General features: G+C 26.0%; 1 protein-coding gene across 3 annotated transcripts in view; it reads left to right on the top strand.

Moving 5' to 3' along the window:
• The window catches only part of lnpk (lunapark, ER junction formation factor), a 36,189-nt gene that overhangs the window by 9,719 nt on the left and 14,255 nt on the right, over positions 1-12,215 (top strand). The window lies entirely within an intron of this gene.

Genomic DNA, 12,215 nt, shown 5'->3' with positions numbered 1-12,215 from the left:
AGTGTTGCGCATTTGTAGTTATAATAACTTTTTAAATGCTATATTTGAATTTGTGCATTAGTATATTATAATTGTACTGTAAGAAAAATCAGATTTGATAATGGCTTGGTTTATGAAAATGGCTTAATATTTTGCATTTTTTCCACTACATTCTTCCATGACTGGGCGAAACGCCAAAATTCATCCCGCCATGGCTACATTACAGCTTCACGTTCAAAACATTCAGGCTTTTTAAACAGCGCTTTATAATCACACCAAAACATAAAAAAAATTAAGTGAATTATAATTATTAACTTTTCTGTAATTGAAGTAGTGCTGTGTGTTATTTGTTTAACCCTTTAAGGTGACATGCTGACTGACAGGGCTGCACAATGCGTGAGGCCAGCAAACACGATGTAGCTTTCAGTTAAGATGAACACAGTTTCTATAATACTGTATAGATAAAGGGTCTATGGCTCTGCATACAATGACTTTATCTTGCTGGAGTTTATAGTCATTTCACTTTACTTCAGGAAGCATTAATGCTGCTCTGTAGGTCTATTGGAGACAATCATAAATAATGGAGACATACTCGTTACATAAACGCACTAAATCGCACTTCAGCAGCATTTATTTGAGAGTGCACAAGAAAATCTGCGCTCGAGCAGCCTATATTTGTGCATGTGTAAGAAGTTTTGCATGAACAGAGGAAATCAAATTTTATATGGAACTCAGTTTCAATCAATTTTTAAGTATTTTTTTATTTTCAGAAAGATGAGTCTACTTTTTCTTCAGACAGCACAGATCTGCTTGATTTGACTGTCACCTGCCATTTTAGTGGATCTGATAGCAGGAATTATCTGACTGAAATGGGCTTATGAAGGAATAATGTAACAGGGCTCTATTACATTTAACATTTTCTTAAAACCCAAAATTTCCTCTTCCAAATAAAGTCTATCACATCCACATCAATAAATGTACCGATCGCCTCGGTGATTTGTTTTGTCCTGTTCGAATCTGTTGTAATTGCCTGTCTGAATGCAGTTCCAGTTACTGATTCCATGATGTCAGTGTAAATGTGTTAATATGCTCAAATATTACCACTACAATAGCATACTGTCATAGCAGATGTCCGTGTTTTTTTCCACCACTCTCATTGTTAGCGGTGATGGTGCGCGACGTATCTGAAGAGCAGTGGTGGCGTGTGCGTGCAACGTATCTGAAGAGCGGTGGAGGCGTGTGCGCGCAACGTATCTGAAGAGTGGTGGAGGCGTGTGCGTGTGATGTACCTGAGAGGCGGGGGTGGGTTGTGCCCAACGTACCTGAAGAGCTGGGAGGGATGTGGTGGAGAGGGGTGTGTGATGTAATTAAGGACTGGGGGAGACGCGCGATTTCCGGAAGATTATCATTCATTTGCAGTCCTCTGGGAGACTACCGAAATATCCGAACCGAAAGTCTCGTACCAAACGGTTCAATACAAATATGCGTATCGTTACATCCTTTATATATATATATATATATATATATATATATATATATATATACACATACATAATACATATATATACATACATACATAAATACACACACACACACACACACACGCATATTATAATTACTATGTTAAAATTTTGTAATTACATTGCTAAAGCAAAGAAAAACATTGTAATTACTATGTAATAACATAGTAATAACAGTTTCATTACTTTAAAATAACGTATTTGCTATGTACTAACCTAGTAATAACCTGTTATTACATTGTTGTTACATTGTATTTGCATCTATGGTAGTATTGGAAATGTGTTTTTATGTCGTTACATTGTAATTACATCCTAGATTTACAAACGTGTTAGTATATTTCATGTATAGTGTACATTCCTTGGATGTAATTACTGTCATTACGTTGCATCTCTGTTGTAGTTACATCCAAGATAATATGTATAAACAAATGTTACTTTGTATATTACATGTACAGTATTTGTGTATTGATACGTAAATATACACAGTACATATGTAATTGCAATCTTTTATTCTGGATGTTATTACATTGTCATTACATTATAATTATTATGTATTAACATTTTAAATACATCTATGGTAGTATTGGAAATGCGTTTTTGTATATTTCATGTACAGTATTTGTGTGTTATAGTTATATGCATATACACTGTACACATGTAATATGTGATTACAAACTTTTATCTTGGATGTAATTACTATGTAGTTACTATAAGATAATATTTATAAACTTAAATGTTTCGTGTATATTTCAAGTACAGTATTTGTTTATTTATTTGTAAATATACACAGTATATATGTAATTACAAACTTTGATTTTGGATGTAATGATATTGTAATTACATGTGAGATGAGATATGTAATTACAAACTTTTATCTTGTGCAATTACTGTGTTACATTGTATTTACTATGTCAATACATTGTAGTTACTTTAATTCCATCCAAGCTAATATTTATAAATGTAAATATTTCTTTGTATATTGCATGTACAGCACTTGGTTATGTATAGTTGTATACGTAAATGTACACATTAAACATGTAATTAGAAACATAATGTGTCATTACATTGTTATTACATTGCTATTATATTGTATTTACATCCAAGATAATATTTGTAAACTTAAATGGTTCTTTATAGATTGCATGTGCAGTCTTTGTGTATTTACACGTCAGTATACACAATACATTAAATTACAATCTTTTATGTAATTACATTGTCATTTCATTATAATTAATATATAATTACACTGTTATAACATTGTAATAACATTGTAATTACTATGTTACAAAGCAGTTATAACCATGTATTAACATTGTTAATGCATCGTAATTACTTTGTTGTTACATTGTAGTTACATTGTTATAACATTGTAATTACAAATACGGTATTGGAAATGCGTATTTTTATATTTCATGTACAGTATTTGTGTGTTATAGTTATGTACATATTTACAGTCCACATGTAATATGTGATTGCAAACTTATCTTGGATGTAATTACTATGTAGTTACACTGTAAGATAATATCTATAAACTTAAATGTTTCTTTGTATAGTGCATGTACAGTATTTGTGTATTTATACCTAAATATACAGTACACATGTAATTACAATCTTTTATTCTATATGTAATTACATTGTTATTTCATTATAATTAATATGTAATTACATTGTTATAACTATGTAATAACATTGTTATAACAATGTAATTGCACTGTTATAACTATGCAATTAAATTGTTATAACAATATAATTACTATGTTACAACGCAGTTATTACCATGTGTTAACATTATTAATGCATCGTAATTACTCTGTTACATTGTAGTTACATTGTTATAACATTGTAATTACAAATACGGTAGTATTGGAAATGCGTTTTTTTATATTTCATGTACAGTATTTGTGTGTTATAGTTATATACATATTTACAGTCCACATGTAATATGTGATTGCAAACTTATCTTGGATGTAATTACTATGCTGTTACATTGTAAGATAATATTTATAAACTTAAATGTTTCTTTGTATATTTCAAGTATAATATTTTTGTATTTATATGTAAATTTACACAGTACATATGTAATTACAAACTGTGAATTTTGGATGTAATGACATTGTAATTGCATCTGAGATGTAATATGTAATTACAAACTTTTATCTTGTGTGCAATAACTGTCGTTACACTGTAATTACTATGTCATTACATTGTATTTACATTGTAATCACATCCAAGATAATATTTATAAACTTAGATGTTTCTTTGTATATTGCATGCACAGTATTTGTGTATTTATACCTAAATATACAGTACACATATAATTACAATCTTTTATTCTATATGTAATTACATTGTCATTTCATTATAATTAATATGTAATTACATTGTTATAACTATGTAATTACATTGTTATAACAATGTAATTACATTCTTATAACTATGTAATTACATTGTTATAACAATGTAATAACATTGTAATTACTATGTTACAACGCAGTTTTTACCATGTATTAACATTATTAATGCATTGTAATTACATTGTTATAACATTTTAATTACAAATACGGAAGTATTGGAAATGTGTGTTTTTATATTTCATGTACAGTATTTGTATGTTATGGTTATATACATATTTACAGTCCACATGTAATATGTGATTGCAAACCTATCTTGGATGTAATTACTATGCTGTTACATTGTAAGATAATATTTATAAACTTAAATGTTTCTTTGTATATTTCAAGTATAATATTTGTGTATTTATATGTAAATATACACAGTACATATGTAATTACAAACTGTGAATTTTGAATGTAACGACATTGTAACTACATCTGAGATGTAATATGTAATTACAAACTTTTATTTTGTGTACATTAACTGTGTCGTTACACTGTAATTACTATGTCAATACATTGTATTTACATTGCTATTACATTGTAATCACATCCAAGATAATATTTATAAACTTAGATGTTTCTTTGTATCTTGCATGTACAGTATTTGTGTATTTATACGTAGATATACAGTACACATGTAATTACAATCTTTTATTCTATATGTATTTACATTGTCATTTAATTATACTTATTATTTAACTACATTGTTATAACTATGTAATTACATTGTTATAACAATGTTATTACATTGTTATAACAATATAATAACATTGTTATTACTATGTTACAACGCAGTTATTACCATGTATTAACATTGTTAATGTATTGTATTTACTCTGTTGTTACATTGTAGTTACATTGTTATAACATTGTAATTACAAATATGGTAGTATTGGAAATGCGTTTTTTTATATTTCATGTACATTATTTGTGTGTTATAGTTATATACATATTTACAGTCCACATGTAATATGTGGTTGCAAACTTATCTTGGATGTAATTACTATGTAGTTACACTGTAAGATAATATTTATAAGCCTAAATGTTTCTTTGTATATTTCAAGTATAATATTTGTGTATTTATATGTAAATATACACAGTACATATGTAATTACAAACTATGAATTTTGGATGTAATGACATTGTAATTACATCTGAGATGTAATATGTAATTACAAACTTTTATTTTGTGTGCAATAACTGTGTCGTTACACTGTAATTACTATGTCATCACATTGTATTTACATTGTAATCACATCCAAGATAATATTTCTAAACTTAAATGTTTTTTTGTATATTGCATGTACAGTATTTGTGTATTTATACCTAAATATACAGTACACATGTAATTACAATCTTTTATTCTATATGTAATTACGTTGTCATTTTATTATACGTATTATGTAATTGCATTGTTATAACTATGTAATTACATTGTTATAACAATGTAATTACATTGTTATAACTATGTTATTGTAGTTACACTGTAAGATAATATTTATAAACTTAAATGTTTCTTTGTATATTTCAAGTACAATATTTGTATATTTATATGTAAATATACACAGTACATATGTAATTACAAACTGTGAATTTTGGATGTAATGACATTGTAATTACATCTGAGATGTAATATGTGATTACAAATGTTTATCTTGTGTTCAATAACTGTGTCGTTACACTGTAATTACTATGTTATTACATTGTATTTACATTGTAATCACATCCAAGATAATATTTATAAACTTAGATGTTTCTTTGTATATTGCATGTACAGTATTTGTGTATTTATACCTAAATATACAGTACACATGTAATTACAATCTTTTATTCTATATGTAATTATGTTGTCATTTGATTATACTTATTATGTAATTACATTGTTATAACTATGTAATTAAATTGTTATAACAATGCAATAACATTGTAATTACTATGTTACAACGCAGTTATTACCATGTGTTAACATTAATAATGCATCGTAATTACTCTGTTGTTACTTTGTAGTTACATTGTTAAAACATTGTAATTACAAATATGGTAGTATTGGAAATGCGTTTTTTATATTTCATGTACAGTATTTGTGTGTTATAGTTATATACATATTTACAGTCCACATGTAATATGTGATTGCGAACTTATCTTTGATTTAATTACTATGTAGTTACACTGTAAGATAATATTTATAAACTTAAATGTTTCTTTGTATATTTCAAGTACAATTTATATGTAAATATACACAGTACATATGTAATTACAAACTGTGAATTTTGGATGTAATGACATTGTAATTACATCTGAGATGTAATATGTAATTACATTTATCTTGTGTGCAATAACTGTGTCATTACACTGTAATTACTATGTCATTATATTGTATTTACATTGTAATCACATCCAAGATAATATTTATAAACTTAGATGTTTCTTTGTATATTGCATGCACAGTATTTGTGTATTTATACCTAAATATACAGTACACATATAATTACAATCTTTTATTCTATATGTAATTACATTGTCATTTAATTATACTTATTATGTAATTACATTGTTATAACTGTTATTACAGTGTTATAAGAATGTAATAACATTGTAATTACTATGTTACAACGCAGTTATTACCATGTATTAACATTATTAATGCATTGTAATTACTTTGTTGTTACATTGTAGTTACATTGTTATAACATTGTAATTACAAATATGGTAGTATTGGAAATGCGTATTTTTATATTTCATGTACAGTATTTGTGTGTTACAGTTATATACATATTTACAGTCCACATGTAATATGTGATTGCAAACTTATCTTGGATTTAATTACTATGTAGTTACACTGTAAGATAATATTTATAAACTTAAATGTTTCTTTGTATATTTCAAGTACAATTTATATGTAAATATACACAGTACATATGTAATTACAAACTGTGAATTTTGGATGTAATGACATTGTAGTTACATCTGAGATGTAATATGTAATTACAAACTTTTATCTTGTGTGCAATAACTGTGTCGTTACACTGTAATTACAATGTCATTACATTGTATTTACATTGTAGTCACATCCAAGATAATATTTCTAAACTTAAATGTTTCTTTGTATATTGCATGTACAGTATTTGTGTATTTATACGTAAATATACAGTACACATGTAATTACAATCTTTTATTCTATATGTAAATACATAGTCATTTCACTATAATTATCATGTAATTACATTGTTTTAACTATGTAGTTACATTGTTATAACTATGTAATAACTCTGTAATTACTATGTTACAACGCAGTTATTACCATGTATTAACATTATTTATGCATTGTATTTACTTTGTTGTTACATTGTAGTTACATTGTTAAAACATTGTATTTACAAATACGGTAGTATTGGAAATGCGGTTTTTTATATTTCATATACAGTATTTGTGTGTTATAGTTATATACATATTTACAGTCCACATGTAATATGTGGTTGCAAACTTATCTTGGATGTAATTACTATGTAGTTACACTGTAAGATAATATTTATAAGCCTAAATGTTTCTTTGTATATTTCAAGTATAATATTTGTGTATTTATATGTAAATATACACAGTACATATGTAATTACAAACTATGAATTTTGGATGTAATGACATTGTAATTACATCTGAGATGTAATATGTAATTACAAACTTTTATTTTGTGTGCAATAACTGTGTCGTTACACTGTAATTACTATGTCATCACATTGTATTTACATTGTAATCACATCCAAGATAATATTTCTAAACTTAAATTTTCCTTTGTATATTGCATGTACAATATTTGTGTATTTATACCTAAATATACAGTACACATGTAATTACAATCTTTTATTCTATATGTAATTATGTTGTCATTTGATTATACTTATTATGTAATTACATTGTTATAACTATGTAATTAAATTGTTATAACAATGCAATAACATTGTAATTACTATGTTACAACGCAGTTATTACCATGTGTTAACATTAATAATGCATCGTAATTACTCTGTTGTTACTTTGTAGTTACATTGTTAAAACATTGTAATTACAAATATGGTAGTATTGGAAATGCGTTTTTTTATATTTCATGTACAGTATTTGTGTTATAGTTATATACATATTTACAGTCCACATGTAATATGTGATTGCAAACTTATCTTGAATTTAATTACTATGTAGTTACACTGTAAGATAATATTTATAAACTTAAATGTTTCTTTGTATATTTCAAGTACAGTTTATATGTAAGTATACACAGTACATATGTAATTACAAACTGTGAATTTTGGATGTAATGACATTGTAATTACATCTGAGATGTAATATGTAATTACAAACATTTATCTTGTGTGCAATAACTGTGTCATTACACTGTAATTACTATGTCATTATATTGTATTTACATTGTAATCACATCTAAGATAATATTTATAAACTTAGATGTTTCTTTGTATATTGCATGCACAGTATTTGTGTATTTATACGTAAATATACAGTACACATATAATTACAATCTTTTATTCTATATGTATTTACATTGTCATTTAATTATACTTATTATGTAATTACATTGTTATAACTGTTATTACAGTGTTATAAGAATGTAATAACATTGTAATTACTATGTTACAACGCAGTTATTACCATGTATTAACATTATTAATGCATTGTAATTACTTTGTTGTTACATTGTAGTTACATTGTTATAACATTTTAATTACAAATATGGTAGTATTGGAAATGCGTATTTTTATATTTCATGTACAGTATTTGTGTGTTACAGTTATATACATATTTACAGTCCACATGTAATATGTGATTGCAAACTTATCTTGGATGTAATTACTATGTAGTTACACTGTAAGATAATATTTATAAACTTAAGTGTTTCTTTGTATATTTCAAGTATAATATTTGTGTATTTATATGTAAACATACACAGTACATATGTAATTACAAACTGTGATTTTTGGATGTAATGACATTGTAATTACATCTGAGATGTAATATGTAATTACAAACTTTTATCTTGTGTGCAGTAACTGTCGCTACACTGTAGTTACTATGTCATTACATTGTATTTACATTGCTATTACATTGTAATCACATCCAAGATAATATTTATAAACTTAGATGTTTCTTTGTATATTGCATGTACAGTATTTGTGTATTTATACGTAAATATACAGTATACATGTAATTACAATCTTTTATTCTATTTGTAATAACATTGTCATTACATTATAGTAACTATGTAATAACATTGTAATAGCAATGTATTAACTGTGTAATTGCATTGTTAATACATTGTAATTACATTTTTATAACCTTGTATTTAAATCTATGGTAGTATTGGAAATGTGTTTTTGTCTATTTCATGTACAGCATTTGTGTGTTATAGTTATATGCATAGACACTGTACACATGTAATATGTGATTACAAACTTATCTTGGATGTAATTACTATGTAGTTACATTGTAAGATAAAATTTATAAACTTAAATGTTTCTTTGTTTATTTCAAGTACAGTATTTGTGTATTTATACATAAATATACACAGTACATATGTAATTGCAAACTTTGATTTGGGATGTAATGGCATTGTAATTACATTGTCATAACATCTGAGATGTAATGTGTAATTACAAACTTTTATCTTAAGTGCAATTACTTTGTTGTTACATTGTAATTACTATATCATAACATTGTATTTACATTCAAGCTAATATTTATAAATGTAAATCTCTCTTTGTATATTGCATGTACAGTACTTGGTTATTAATAGTTGTATACGTAAATATACGCAGTACACGTGTAGTTACAAACTTTTATCTTGTGTGCATTTACTGTGTCATTACTTTGTAATTACATTGCTCTTACATTAAAATTACATCCAAGATAATATTTATAAATTTAAATGTTTCTTTGTATATTTCAAGTACAGTATTAGTGTATTTATATGTAAATATACACAGTACATATGTAATTACAAACTTTGATTTCAATATAATGGCATTGTAATTACATTGTCATAACTTTTTAATTACTATGTAATTACATTGTAATTACTATGTCATTACATTGTAAATGTATTGCTATTACATTGTAATTACATCCAATGTAATATTTATAAGCGTAAATGTTTCTTTGTATAGTGCATGTACAATATTTGTGTATTTATACGTAAAAATACAAAGTACACATGTAATTACAATTTTTTTTATTCTGGATGTAATTACAGTGTCATTACATTATAATTACTAAGTAATAACATTAAAATAGTAATGTAATAACAATGTAATTACTATGCTATTACATTGTAGTTAAATTTTTATAATCTTGTATTTACATCTGTGGTAGTATTGGAAATGTGTTTTTGTATGTTTCATGTACAGTATTTGTGTGTTATACATATACACTGATTTTTTTATTTTTTTTTTATTTGTGTTTATTTTTATATTTCATGTACAGTGTGTATTTATAGTTTATACTTAAATGTACACAGTACACATATATGTAATATATAATTACAAACTTTTATCTTGGATGTAATTACTGTGTCAGTATATTTCAAGTATAGTATTTGTATAGTTATATACATAAATATACACAGTACACATAATGGCTGTGGAACGTAATGTGTAATTATGTAATGTGTAATTACAAACTTTTATCTTGGATGTAATTACTATGTCGTTACATTGTAATTACTGGGACATTACATTGTAATTCTTTTGTAGTTATCCAAGATATTTATAAACAAATGTTTCTTTGTATCTTGCATGAACTGTATTTGTGTATACACTTTTACTTTGTATGTAATTACCATGTCATTACATTATCATTACTGTGTAATAACTTTGTTGTTACATTGTTATAACATTGTAATTACATCTATGATGGTCTTGTAAATGTCTTTTTGTTTATTTCATGTACAGAACAGTATGTTTTCAATTTTGAAGATTTATAATTTTTATATTATTTGTTTTGAATAGTACAATTGCAAAAAAAAAAGAAATTACTAAAACTGGAGATTTTAGTAGTTTTCAGAAATCGTGATTTTACATTGAGAATTGAAGATTTCAGTTGCAAAAATTTAGAAAAATAAGACTTTTAAGAGATGGTGGCAGTTTTTACAATCAAGAGATATAGTATATTATTCCCACTCATTATCTGCATTAAATGATTTTACAGTGATTAAAGAGATCATTTTCAGACAATACTTTCTGTATGAAATTTGTACAAAACCTATACTAAAATCTAAGAGAAACATAAGCTACATTTTTTATGTTTTGTAGAGGTGAATGAGTTGACAGAGAAGCTGACTTAAACTTGCTCAGAGAAATGCTGTTGCTGTCAAACATTGTTTACTTCATTAAGCCAGTTTAATAGTGACGGGATTGATCAAATAGGCCTATTGATAGAAAGTTTGCGAAGAAGTTTCAGGCTCCTTTATAAAAGTATTTTGTAGTATTTTCAAAACACAAAAATACAGTATTTTATTTTGATACATTTGTGGCTGTTGTATTTTGTAGTTTATTTTGATACTCTTAAAATTGAGGTATATGATATTTTATTTTAAATACATTTCAGTGTATTTTTTGCCTATCCCTGCTGAAGCGTAAATGTAAAAACAAAATTGGTCATTCCAAAGATTTATAATTAATTTTGTTTCCCTGCAGAACTCAAAATAAAATTATTTTAAGCAGTGTTTACTTTGTTGACACCCATTATATGGACAAAAACAAACACTAAGACATTTTTCAAAATATCTTATTTTATGATCCACAAGAAGAAAGTCATACAGGTTTGCAATGACACGAGGATGAGAAAATAAAGTGAGAATTTTTTATTTTAGTTAAATATATTACAGTTTAAGCGTGTATAAAGACTGCCAGCCAGCTTTGTACTCAATGATTAATGCATTCCTCACTAAATCAATACTTTCTGGAACTTTACCACAGACTTGTGTTGGATTTTTTAAATAGCCAATCAGACATGTATTTGTTGATCTTATAACTGTTGTAGCCAATTAGATGCCTTTATATTAGTCAACACAATGTGCACTTACTGATGTAATTCTACATCCTCTCTATTCATAAACAACAAATTGCTGAAACAAACAATGTAAGAAAATTACTTTCACATTTTCTTTCGGTAATAATATTGTAAGAATTTTTTTGTAATGATATTGTAACCCTAAACTCTAATAAGTGCCAATGATACCCTTTCCTTTAATATAAGCTTTAACAGTAATTCTGAATGTTTGAAGTCATTAGTTCAATTTAAGTATTTGACATAAAAG

The sequence above is a fragment of the Danio aesculapii genome, chromosome 6 (genome assembly GCF_903798145.1).
Source record: "Danio aesculapii chromosome 6, fDanAes4.1, whole genome shotgun sequence".
In the NCBI taxonomy this organism is placed as follows: Eukaryota; Metazoa; Chordata; class Actinopteri; order Cypriniformes; family Danionidae; genus Danio; species Danio aesculapii.
This window is presented reverse-complemented; position numbering and strand designations above follow the sequence as displayed.